Here is a 13,819-nt window from a genome sequence, read left to right on the forward strand (position 1 = left end):
GTTATAGCAAAGATTAGTGACTAGGTGAAGAAGAAGCAGGAGAAATTCGCAAATGTGCAAAAAAGAAGGAATAAAAAAAAAACTCTGAGCAGTTGTAGTCTAATATTCATCACTGAAAATTTTCAAATCAAGAGCATTTCTCCATAAAAGATGTGTGCTCTATTTTTAACTATATTGATTATGACGTACACATTCAATTACATCTTATGGAAGGCAACATTCTGTGGCTTTTTCAGCTAAGTCAACTAGACTTTTGAAGTACCTCAACTAATACTGGTTTGAGTCTATTTAGAAAGTACGCTGTATTACAGAACAAAGGATGGAACCAAATTAAATACATTCAGCCTTCTAATATATGCACTACAAGTTTGTAACCTAACTTCTGTTTCCATATCCACAGCTGTACGATAGCATCTTATGGTTGCACAGTGCTTGATGGTGAAAGCACTGATGTTTACCCCATTTAGACCCACAAAACACTCCTCTGCAGGTAGCAGGCAAGTGTTCAGTATAATTTATTTAGTGAATCATTTGCCTCAATGAATTGATATAAGCTGCATTGATAACCCATCCACTTGCACAATAGTCACCATTATTATGAAGTCATACAGGCCAATTCACAAATTTATATCTTTATAAATATATAATAAAAATATCTTTATTTTCAACATACTTGAGCATTATTCTTATCATTGCCAGTCACACCAATTTAGAAGGTTAAAAACTCTTTTCAACAGTATTTTACACTCAAATCCTCAAAGAAATTTGAATTTGTAACAGCCAGTAATACGACTGGGATGTAATAGGGTAATTATCACTATTTAGTAAATGAATTACCATATATTACTGCTGAAAAAAAGGACTTGAACATCTGAATCACTCAGGCAACACCGAGCACACAGAAACTGTGATATTAAATTCTGTTCTGCAGTAGTCTGAGTAGTCTGGTGTCAAACTGTACAAAGTTGGATTCTTTTGTGAATATGAGTGGGCTGAGAGTTCTTTGCTTAATAAACAGTACAACACCACCCACTTCTTTCCATTCAACTTTAGGAGGTTGCCAGACTTTTCAGACTGAGCCAGTCTTCACTTTCTTATTTGTGCACGATGCTACAGAATCCTCCATAAAATTGTTATTTCCATTGAGGTTTATTTTTGCTTCAAAGACAAGCACACAGACTCTCTTTGCGAAGATATTAATATTTTCTGATTAAATTCTCCTTAGCCCAAACATTGTTAAATATAAATGGATAATTAACCTGAATAAAATGTTCAAGTGGCTTATTTAGTATTAATAACTAATGTGTTTAGCTTTAATCCTTAGGATAGATCATGAGTGATTTATTTTGCTGAAATTGTGACAAAATGCAATCGTACTATAAAGAAAATATAATTAACCACAGGAGAAAATGCCCCATCTCTTAGAAACTAATATAAAAACCTGCATTCCAATAGAAGTTTGATAGAAAATGCAATGCCAAATAGATGTAGGAAACACATTTTGCTCGTATCTTCTGTCAAGAACGTTTGGCTAGGCAGAAAAAGCTCGTAGCTGTCTGTGTTAGGAAAAAACCTAAAATCCAAATAACTGAATAATCTGAGTTTGAATTTCCTTTGCTATTAAAATTCCATGCCGTAAATACTAGGCAAAGTGAGTGAAATTTTTCCACAAGATGATTTTTTTTCAACAGAAAATACAGATTTAAGACAGTGGCAGCATTTTTATGTGTTAGTTTCAGTAAATGTATTCCTAGGGTAAAAAAAAAAGGCTGAAAACTTCCTAAGCTTGATGCCATGGTTCTTTTCTAAGCAAAAAAGTAAAATATATTACAAAAGGATATCAGAATTATAATTTACTTTTCTTTTAATTCTGAACATATATTTACTAGCACTTGAAAAACTCAAAATGAAAGTTTATCTACTATGTTTTCAGTTATTGATGTATATAATAAATAATTTTATATTGATCCCAAATTCTTTCTTTCCACTGTTCATATCTCAACTAGAGTCAGAAATACTTTCTATTCTTCTTTTCACTTTTCCTTTTGATTTGCTCTGGTTTGTAGATCTATTTTTAATAAAGAAGCTTTTGTCCAAAAAAAACCCAAAAACACAGGGAATTTGCCTGCTGTCTCTTCTGGAAGCTAATTTCTTTCTTTTTTGTTAAGTGTAAATGTGAACTTCATTCCTGTGTATATTTCTGTAGACTAATCACTTTACAATATAGTTAATTGTATTTATTCCTGTACCATTATCTTGCATTTCCTGATTGCATTAATTTTAATATTTCTCAAGACAAATCCTTTAGTAAGCTTTTCAGCATAATAAAAAACAAGCATTCTCTAATTCTTCTAGGCTCTCACTCATCTATTTGTCAAACTGTAGAAAACTTCAGAACTCTATAAAGCTTGTGAAGTTTATTTACTAAAGCTTTAAGATGTGGTTCACGTCAAAATTGCAAAGAAATATCTTTGTCTGATGTGATGCAGAACCACATTTTTTACTTATCTATAAGAAGCCAGTGTTCCTAATAACCAAACTTCTTCTTGGATGGATGTACACTGTGATATTTCTTCCATCTAGAAATTAAATGAACTTATAGGAAACTTGTTGATCTTCTCAACCCTACTTCTGAAAAACAAAACAGCAAAGGTCACACTCTGAAGTCCTTATTCCTTAGATTCGCATTTTCAGTATATTTGATAGCATTGGAGAAGAAAATTCCTAAAGAGCACAGAAGAGTCCTTGTCGGTGATATCATCATTAGATCAAGCTTTATAAGACATATTAACTAACTGACAAGAAAATAAAGAAAAGGAACAAATAAAAAATGCTGTCACTATCAATTGGATTACTATCATTATTAGAAATACTTTGAAAGAGAGAATAACATTGACAAAAGGAAAAGAGCTTGACTGGTGTATTTAAATCTTGTGGGTTTACATGGTTACCGTCACCTTACAGAGAGTATTGTGGATCTATTTCACCCATAGCCCTTCAACAGCAGACTCTGGTAAAGTAACTACACAGAGAACACAGAAAGTAAACTGCTATTCAAGTGAAATTGTGCAAGGCTCCACTGCACAGTGAAACTCAGTCTGCCCAGGCAGCCTGTCAGTGTTTCTGTCCTTGATTCCATTGCCCAGAGGAGAAGGACCTGGGGGTGTTGGTTGACAGCCGACTGAACATGAGCCAGCAGTGTGCCCAGGTGGACAAGAAGACCAAGGGCATCCTGGCTTATACAAGAAACTGCATGGCCAGCAGGTCCAGGGAGATTATTCTGCCCCTGAACTCAGCACTGGTGAGTCCGCACCTTGAATATTGTGTTCAGTTCTGGGCCCCTCACCACAAGAAGGATGTTGAGGCTCTGGAGCGAGTCCAGAGAAGAGCAACGAAGCTGGTGAAGGGACTGGAGAACAAGTCTTATGAGGAGCGGCTGAGGGAGCTGGGGTTGTTTAGTCTGGAGAAGAGGAGGCTGAGGGGAGACCTTATTGCTCTCTACAACTGCCAGGAAGGAGGTTGTAGAGAGGAGGGTGCTGGCCTCTTCTCCCAAGTGACAGGTGACAGGACAAGGGGAAATGGCCTCAAGCTCTACCAGGGGAGGTTCAGACTGGACATCAGAAAAAATTTTCACGGAAAGGGTCATTGGGTACTGGAAGAGGCTGCCCAGGGAGGTGGTTGAGTCACCATCCCTGGAGGTGTTTAAAATACGGATGGATGAGTTGCTGAGGGTCATGGTTTAGTGATTGATAGGAATGCTTGGACTCAATGATCCTAGAGGTCCTTTCCAACCTAGTGATTCTATGATTCTATGAACTTTCATAAAGGTCTTTGGAGTCAGAATTTGTAGGGAGGCCATAGAGTGCAGTTTTGCTTGTGTAACGCATTTCTTTCTGGCATTTATTTAGCCTTGATAATGCTACAACCAAGATGAGAGATGACAACTGCCTTTTTCAGATTAGAAAGTGATGCTGGGAGTTGACGTCTGACAGGACCCTGGTTTTGGAAGCTGCTTTCCAGTTGTTGCCTAAAGTATGGGATGTATTAATTCTCAAGATATGGTGCTGGATCTTGTCTCCCTTGTGCAAAGGACTCTAGATTGAAAGGCTGAAGTTAGCAACATGGAGGGGATTTATTGCTACATCCTTGCTATACCTGTTTTACTGCTGGAGTCTTGGCTTCAACAAGTTGCCTGCTGAGTTCACCATGTACAAGTTAGAAGACTTAGTTACAGATGTCCAAACCCTGTGATACAGTGCCTTCTGTAATGTGTTGGTGTCTTTGTTGTTTCCTTAGGACTTAATAAATAAATTCAATACTATGTCTTATAAATGAATTTTACAAATAAAAATTGTTCACACTGAGGTGTGAGGGCTTTTGCAGGGGGCCACTTTTTTGTTTTCTTTTAGGTAGTGAATGCGCATTGAGTTTAGCTAGAACATATAGTAACAGAACAAGGTACTCACCCAAGTAGAGGCTTTGAGATTTGACCCTTTATAGTACTTGTCATTCCACTACCATACACAGATCATTTTGAGAATTACTTAAAAATGAAATGGTGGACTGAGAATGAAAGTTTAATAACTGATAAGGAACCTAGCTCTATGATGAATCAGAGAAAGTTAGGAGTGTAGAGTATGCAAGTGTGACTTGAAATCTTTGTCAATGCAAAAATAGCAGCCAAACCTGGATAAGCTGTACCTCATTTATCCACATTACAATTTTTTATGTAATATGAGTGGGTAGTCAATCATAGAGCATATACCCATTTAAAAATAACAGGTATAATATTAGATTTTTTAATGTATATGATAATATACATATTCTAATTTACAGTAATAATTTGGTAAACTGCAACATTCAATTTCAAAGGAAAAAATTTGCAAATGTATTTAAATTGCTTTTGTCAGAACAAGTCAATCTTCAGAGAAGCTCCATATTTCAGCAAGTGAAAAGTAAATTTGTTCTGAAAATTGTTTCCACAGAAAAAATTAATGCCTGCTGATTAAAAATTCTTGTTCCAGATAAACGTTTATTACTTTTTCTCATCAGATGTATTGTAATTGCCACGATCTTTTCTATTGAATTGGTAAAATCTTAACAGCAAATTGTTAATTTTCCATGCTGTTCTGAAAAACTATAAAAGAAAGCGTGTAACCTTTGTACGGAATTGATCAGAAATTCATAATATAAATAATTAGGTTTTTATTAATTCTTTCAAGAGTCTACTTCTGAAATTTGTTACAGATAATCAGTCACTATACTAATGCAGCCTAGCAATAATTAAGATTCAGCTTTCTGGCACTAATCACCGGAACCATGGCTTGCTTCCTAGCATTCAGGGCAGCCCTTGGAAATAATGTGATAAAGCACTCAAGAGCATTCAACCAATTAGCGCACTTGGATGAGTGAGCTTTCCAAGCCATCTGATTTTAAAAGTGGGTGCCTCACGCTGCGGAATATTGTCTGCTGAATTTTTGAAAGGCTGTTCCATTAAATGGTGGGGAGGAAGAAGAAAACTGTAATCAGAATATACTAACCTGAAAGACTATTCTGCTGGACAGTCTAAGAAAACAGATGCTATTAACAAACAAATAAATAAATAATGTTAGTGTTTGGGAGAAAAGTGTCTAGTTGTAGTTCTGAATTTTTCTTTCCATTCTAAATGACAAATTAGTATATTAACAATATAATTAAGTTACAGTCAGTATTAAAACTCTAGAATGTTTTGTGGAATCAAGGCTTTTTTTAAAAAAAACCCTAATTTATACAACAATGCTGCATTGCATTTGTGCAGTGGATATTATGAATTTTATACCCTTTATCTTGTTTTACTTACAATTGAAGCATTTCAGAAGTTTTTTAATTTCATATTCTGAAAATGTGCTATTAAAGATTTACATTTAATTCAAAAAGCATCCCATAAGTTTCAGGGAAAAAATTCAACATATTCACAGGGTCTAAATACAGTTGAAATTTCTGGTTGGTTAATACATGCTATTAAATAAATAAATAAATAAATAAATGGTTTTTGTGTATTGGGTAAGTTTGCATCCAGCACCTTAAAAAAATATGTTATTCCAAGTCATGCTGTTAAGCAGAATCTGCAAATTATGACCTGCTTATTCTCAGGCAGATTTTATCTAATGTGACTAAGTAAATATCTGACTAATATATTTGCTTGTTTTCAAGCAGTGACTGTGTTGGCACAAAATTGATACAATAAGATACTTCACTATCCTATCCAGGTTATAATTCAGTAATAACACAGTTCTCACTAGAAAAATCTAGGTTAAAATGTAATTTTAGATTTTTTTCTAAAGTACTTAAAAAACATTAATATAAGGTTTAATAGAGGGAAATTAGATCTTAGTATATCATTAAAAACAACTGAGCAATTTGAATACAGATGATGAAACAAATTTATTTACATCTATGCTTTCTATTTTTTGCTAAAGAAATAATAAGATGTATGCAACCATGAACAGCTTGGGTTTGTTTTTTACATCAAAAAACCCAAACCACAAAAATGCCTTGTGAAATATCCTGTGCAATGAAGCGTTTTATGTGTGCTAATAATGTCAACTTCCTAACTTGTTCTAAAATTTCCTAAATCTCTTTGCTAATTTATAAGGTTTATGAGACTCTTCCATAGTTACTTTAAGAATCTTTAGGCAGGCTAGTCAGGAGTGAGCCTGGAAGTGGAACTCCAGTGCCTGAGAGATGGTGTGCTGGTAAGGACCACCAGTATGTTTGCACAGAGCGAGTTGGGGCGAGTACATCTGGTGATGGAAAGGATGAAACTAGCACTGATGGGTTAGATAATCCAAGGACTACTCAATTTGGAAAGAACACTATTCCCTTTATGAGAGCTGAGGGTTCACCAGCCCAGCTGAAGTGCATTTACAGCAATGCACACAGCATGGGCAATAAGCAGGAGGAGTTGGAAGTTGTCGTAGGGCAAGGAGACTATGACATCCCAAGTGACAGGGGACAGGACAAGAGGAAATGGCCTCAAGCTCCGCCAGGGGAGGTTCAGGCTGGACATCAGAAAAAAATTTTCGTGGAAAGGGTCATTGGACACCGGAACAGGCTGCCCAGGGAGGGGGTTGGGTCACCATCCCTGGAGGTGTTTAAAAGACGGGTGGATGAGGTGCTCAGGGTCATGGTTTAGTGACTGATAGGAATGCTTGGACTCAATGATCCTGTGGGTCTTTCCCAACCTAGAGATCCTGTGATTCTGTAATCTGGAATCACAAAAAAAGGGATGGAACTGTGTGAAGGGCTAAACCGTATTAGTGGGTGTGACTACTTAACATTTGCACAGTCCTGTGCTGCTAAATGAATTTCTAGATCTGTATGGTCAGAATTCTACACCCGAAGTTATAGTAGTGCCTCACATTTTCCAGATCCAGACACATTTTTTGGCTTCATGCTGTATCAAAGCAAGATCTGGGTGTCATTATGTCCAACCCATACTCATACACCTTTGCTTTCATGCAAAGAAAATGTGAGTACACTCTAGGGACAGGAGCCACTGCAGAATATCTCGAAAATTACATCTAAACATAGCCTATACATCAGCCTGTGGGGAAGTTGCTTTTTCCCTTTATGTTGAGAGGAAACATAAATAAGAAGGAAAAGGCAGGGGGAGACTTGAGGTCTCTCAGGACATGTCAAATGAAAAGTGTCATGTTGTCTCTAATATTACTGTGGCTAAAAATCTCCAATAAGCTTGCCATTTTCAGTTAACCAGCTAATTAGTGTTAGGTGCTTTGACCAGCAGTGTTTCCTTCAGTTTATCTGCCCTGATACAACATTTGAATTTCAGAGACCATCTACAAGTTGCACATGTGTCTGTCAGACTGCTCAAATCTTATGGGAATCACACCATACGTAAGCCTAGAATGCTTCCACTTTACAACCTAATTGCAGACACAAACCTGAGCACTGGTAGCTCTCCCTGCAACTGTTGTGTCCACAACTGAATTGAATTAACTTCATGTTTTCCTTTAAATAAAAGGCAAAATAAAATCATAGAATCAGAATAGTTAGGGTCGAGAGGGACCTTAATGATCACCTAGGTCCAAAATAGTTTTGGAAGAAATTATTGTAAGGTGGTAGGGTGTGAGATGCCTACAAACAGAACTTTCAATAGATCTTCCATTTTCAGAGGAAAGTTTAGTAATGGGGAAGGTTACTTTCTGCTCCTAAAATGTTTGCTAGTTGCTGTGAGGCACAGTAGAGATTAAATGCCAAGGAGAAACCTGAGATGTAGATCAATGAAAGTCTGCCGAACATTTCTTCCATCCTGATATCAAATTTCTCAAGAAGATATCCAAAAGGTAGGCAGCCACGTGGAGAAACACTTTTTTTTTTTGGTAAAAAAACCAACCTTCCAAGAATTACAGAACAAATGCATTAGGGAATGCATAAAGCTAAGGTTTTCTTGAGAAATTCTGTCTTCCTGAAAGACGCTCCAAATGATCACACACCTTTTCATCAAAGGAATCCAAATCAGGATTCATACCTGGAGGTACAAGCTCAGTCCTCTTGCCTTCATTATGATCCATGTGGCAAGTCTTTTCTCACATATGATAAGAAAATCAAATGGTCTAAAGCATATATTCTATTTCCTGAGACTTTTGTGTGCTCACAGTCCTCCAAACCAAAGGAAATATGTGAAACAAGGCTTCCCTAGTTCCTAGCATTGCTGTGATTCCTTTCCATCCCTCATGTGCCCTTGTGCAAAAGAGAAACACATGTATCCACTTTCCTACTTTAATCATCCCAATCAAGGCATCTCTTTGATCAACATCACAAATCACAATACACTGAATATTCTACAAAAAATAAATGTGGGGTGTGTTGTAGATAGATATCCAAGTGGCACATAAAAGATCTGGAGCACAAATCAAAGAGGAGAATGTTGGATTTCATGTGGTCAGTAATAGTATCTTTATATCTTTGGCTAACAAGGCTTCTGAAAACAGGCTAGCTCAATGAGCTCTCAGGGGAAAATTCAATTTTTGTTCCTTATCAGTGTCATCTGCAGGCTATTCAGAAAGCTATCATGTAAACCTTGGTTGTCTCTGTTTCCTTATTTAATCACAGATTAGCTGAGGATGCATGAAAATATGTATACACGCAAGCAATACCTGAACACATCACTGTGCTTTGGGATACAGAAACTCATTTTTCCACCTTTTAAGTGCTTATATATGGCTCCCATGATCATGCTTCCTCTCTAGAGGACGAAAAGTTCTGCCATCCTTTTCATAGGTTGGAACCTTGAGTACATAAAGCTTAAGCTCAACACTGACCTTCTTTTTGCCTTTTCTTCTCTGCAAGATACACTGTGCATTGCAAGGATCTCATATCAATTCCCATGTGGTACTTTAACCACTCACCTATCAGTGAGTCTGTTCTTACTACATGGCTTTGAATTATCAATAACTCCTTTTGTGGTTCTTTGAAAATTAAAGGCATGGCCCTCCCGTTCAGTTCAGTTCCTTAAAAATTATGTGAAGTTTACTTTTACGCCATTGAGTATTGGGTGGGTTTTGGGGGGTTGGTTTGGGATGAGGATGAAGAAGGAGGAGGAGGAGGAGGAGGAGGAGGAGGAGGAGAAACTTTACCGATTTTTGTTTGTTTTTTCCTCAATAATCCACTGTTGCTTTCTCTTTTCCACATTTTAAATTTTACAGAGACAGTCCACTCACAAACACAGGAACTACTTGCACAAAATAAAGCATATGCATAACCGTTTGCAGAAATGTCACTTCAGTGTGCACATCATAAATCTGAAGGGGGTTTGCCCCTTCCAGGCAGTCAAATTACTTGGTACATATGGAGCCATCAGATATTCCTTTCTCACTCTTTAGGAGTGGTCAACACCCCAAGGCACATATCTACTCAGTAAAAGAGAAAAGCAGGCATCTCTTCCTGTGCTTCTATTTCCCAAATTTAGACTGGGGAATGCATGCAGTGGGACAAGTAACTTACGCCAAGGCACAGTGATTATTTGCATTGTGGTCATCAGTGTGTAAGGGAGGACTGGATGGTGACTCTCAGCATTAAATACTCTCCTGGTCTTGGGGTACTCAGCAGAGAATGATTAGCTAATTAGTAATTTGCCTTGGTGTGGTATGGTCAACGTGACTACCCTCGGATTTGTCTTCATTCAGCTGGAAGGAAATAAGCTAAAATAAAGTTCAAAAGGCCTGATGCATTTTTTTTACCTAATCCTATTCAGGCTCTTGAGCATTTACACAGGGCCTGTTGGCACATCTGAATGCCCTTGTCTGGTTAGCTCTGACAGTGTGCTTTCACGGGGGCTATCCTTTTACTGGGGTTCACAGAGACCTCATGTACTGGCAGCAGGATTTGTCCTTTTGGGGCTTTGTATTTGCTGATGATTGAGGAGTAAATGCCTGTGAAGATGAAATATCAGCATGGTCATCACACTTACTGAGCATATTTTCATGTTTCACCAAGCTTTCGTAAGTAAGTGTTATAGAAATGGCTCTGTTTATTGGAGGTGCTTGTTCCCCATCTCCTGGGACTGTGCCCAATTGCAATCACAGCAGTGTTATTTCAGTTCCTTCCTGTCCCTTTGATGTAGCATTTGCTTTTAAATTCCTGCTGCTTTTACTCATTTTTCTCAGTCTCCTTTTTGGCTCAATTTCTGAAGGTACTGGGGCTCTTTCAGAGACAAGGTTTTAATAGGAACGCATGTTTCTTCCAGCTCGCTGTTTCACTAATTCATAGTGTTAAAACCTGATTGATTTACTAGTGCCAACAACCCTTAGAAACACAGCAAGGAGTACATCAAATACAGCATCCACTATAAAATGCTTAGAAGAAGACAATTTTAATAACCGAGAAACTGAGTCCTGTTTATTTCCCAGCTTTTCTCCTCACTCCCTCAAATTACTTCAGGAGTTTAAGGAATTCAGGACCCTGGAGGAGGCAATTGGTACCTTGCAGGATGAAGCTATTAAATGTTTAATATCTCACAGCAAATAGTGTAGGAACATAACTGTTAGTACAACTGAAGGGACTCTCCTGTATTCAGTTTCATGGTCCAGAAGAGTAAGATGCAGATGCAAGATGCAGAGCAAGAACTAGCTAAAGGGGTAAACCTGACTTAAACACTGAACTTTAGTAGGTTATAAAGCATTTTGAATTAGATTGTCCAAGGTGCTCTATGTAATCACAAAAACTTGGGTTCTACAATTTTTTTGTTATAAAGTTGGCAGAGGCCCTACAGCTCCACACTGGATTTTTAAGGGCATTACCTTGTCAGAGCACAATTGACATTTTCCTCTCTGTAAACAAAAGGAGGTTGAGGGTATAAAACTCAAACAGAAACAACAAGGCATTAAATCTATTTTTTCCTAAAGGTAGTGCTCTAACCTAGAAAAATATGTACTCCAGGTGTGCCTGGAGGAATTTATTTTGCCTTACATGACTTGTTTATTACTATTTTTTTTTCACAAATACAAAATATGAGAGCTTAGGATTTCACAAACAAATTGAAATTTACTGCAAATTAATAGTGGGAATTAAGGAATACTGTAAATGTTGCAGAGAAAACCTGTTGATCTTGGCATTAGGAGTGTTACCTCTGCCTCCTTGGGTAAGCAACTTAACTTAATGCCCTTGCAACACATCCTATGAAGAACTAAGTTTGCAGTTCTACTCTAATGAAGTCTAGGAGGAGGAAGATCCAAGTTCATTTTAGGAAATATCGGACAAATTTTTTGTGGACTTCTGTGGGAGAGGGTGGCAAAAGAATCAGAATTACTCTGTTGTCTTTTCCTATTCATGCTGTGCCAATCATCACAGCATCTGAGCACTTTCTCAAATTAAGACTGAACAAAGAAGACTAATTGTCTGTCATGTGAAATTTCCTCTTTGTTCCTCCCCCACAGAGAAAAGTTATGTGAATGCTGTGTAGGAGGGATGTCGTGATAGTCACATAAATAAAAAAGGAAGCACATATTAAAAAAAAAAAAAACCAAACAAAACCAGGCATGCTTATTTACTGCCTGTTGAGAAAGAAAAGGTTGAATAAATGAGCTTTATAATTGAAATGGAAAGGCCTCTAGTTTGTTGACATATTGTTCTTTGAAATAGATTTTCAAACCCCAGACCCAATTTTCATTCACTGCAAAATTTTAGTAATGAGCACTGGGGGCAATACAATGGAAGGCTGACAGTGTGGATTTATCAGTGTAAGGCATTACTATTAAACATGGAAAAGAAAAAATAACGTGAGGGACATCTGCCAATTCGAATTGTTCACTAAAATTTACAGTGATACTGTTTATATTCTTTTAGTAAAGGATAAACCATAATCAGTAATTCACAGGGTGAGAAAAGTCCAGAGCATCAGCTCATTTTGGAGCAGATACAAATCCTGGCAGCTGCATTTCTAGCCATCCCTTACAATACTTAGACTTACACATCCTCATGTCCAGATCTTCTGCTGCTGTTCATTACTATACAATCCATTATTTCAATGTCCCTGTGAATCTATTAGTTGACATGATGCTTGCATAGACAGTTTGGTTTGCAGACTTGCAGAAATTTTGAGGGTGCAAGGGCTAACATCACACAATGAGGAGAAGACAATGCAGAGAATAGAAGGACATACTCTCCTGCTCAACTCACATCACCAGATCAGGTATGTTATCTCACTGCTGCACAAACTAACAAATCTCTACCAAGAATATTGGAACATTTAAATAGGACCTAAGCTAATATCTAATTATACTGAAATGGCATTGTCTTTGCTAGTCAGAAAGCAGGGACACTACACAATTCCTTAAGCAAAATAAGACAGCCCTTTCCCCACTAATATGCTCTGTGCTTTGGCTGGTTTCAGTAACCACACTAACCATTGAAACTGTAAGTGCTGGGTACCCTGACTTCAGTAATTACAGCTTTCTCCAGAAGACAAGCATATACGTACACATCTGCCTGCCCTGATGCTCTGTGCTGGTAGCTGCTTTACACAGAAATTGTAAGCCCTCTGCCAGCAGCAAAGCTGCGTTCTTAGCTTCATGTTCCATTCTTCTGGAGGGAAGGAGGAAAGGTACAATGTCAAAACGTTCAAGGAACAGAATGTATTTATTTGTATATAGGGTTAAAAATTGCTCAAGCTGATAAAGTTTAGGTCCTTTTACACATTTTCCTCTGATATTTTTCCTCTCCTGTTTTCTTTCACATCGGCAAAATTCTCTCACTCTTGCAATTGCATTTGTTGTGTGTTGGTCATGTTGTAATACTCTTAACTTTGATGTTCTCAAGCCTTCCGTTTTTATTTACCTTGAAACACAAACTCTGTTTCCAATTCCAACGCAATAATTCTACAGCAAGGCCTAGGAGAGCTTTGAGTGGGTGAGGAATGAAATGCAGGACTTGCTTAATAGTAAAATTAGCTGGAGCCACCATTTTACTTTCCATATATATTTTACAAAGGAATCCCATCCAATAGCTTCTGTTTTCACTGTCAGGATTTCCTGATATTCCCCTACATTTGGACTTACCTTCAGCTCACAGCAAAATGATGGACAGGGACAGGGCTTAAGAGCTTTCATAATTAAAACTTCCCTGACATTTTCTGTGTGAATAAGAAGATTATCTGGTGCTTCAGAGACTCTTACGAGTGATATTCTAGCTGCCAGCATTTTCAGAAAAGTCAGACACATTTCCTTGTATTAAGTTCCAAAATAGCACATGGTCTAAAAGTCTCTAAAAGATGCTGTCAAAGAAGACAGTCACTGACAAGGTCAAGTCTGGTCATAGCTGG

This window comes from Phaenicophaeus curvirostris, chromosome 2, assembly GCF_032191515.1.
Source record: "Phaenicophaeus curvirostris isolate KB17595 chromosome 2, BPBGC_Pcur_1.0, whole genome shotgun sequence".
Lineage (NCBI taxonomy): Eukaryota > Metazoa > Chordata > Aves > Cuculiformes > Cuculidae > Phaenicophaeus > Phaenicophaeus curvirostris.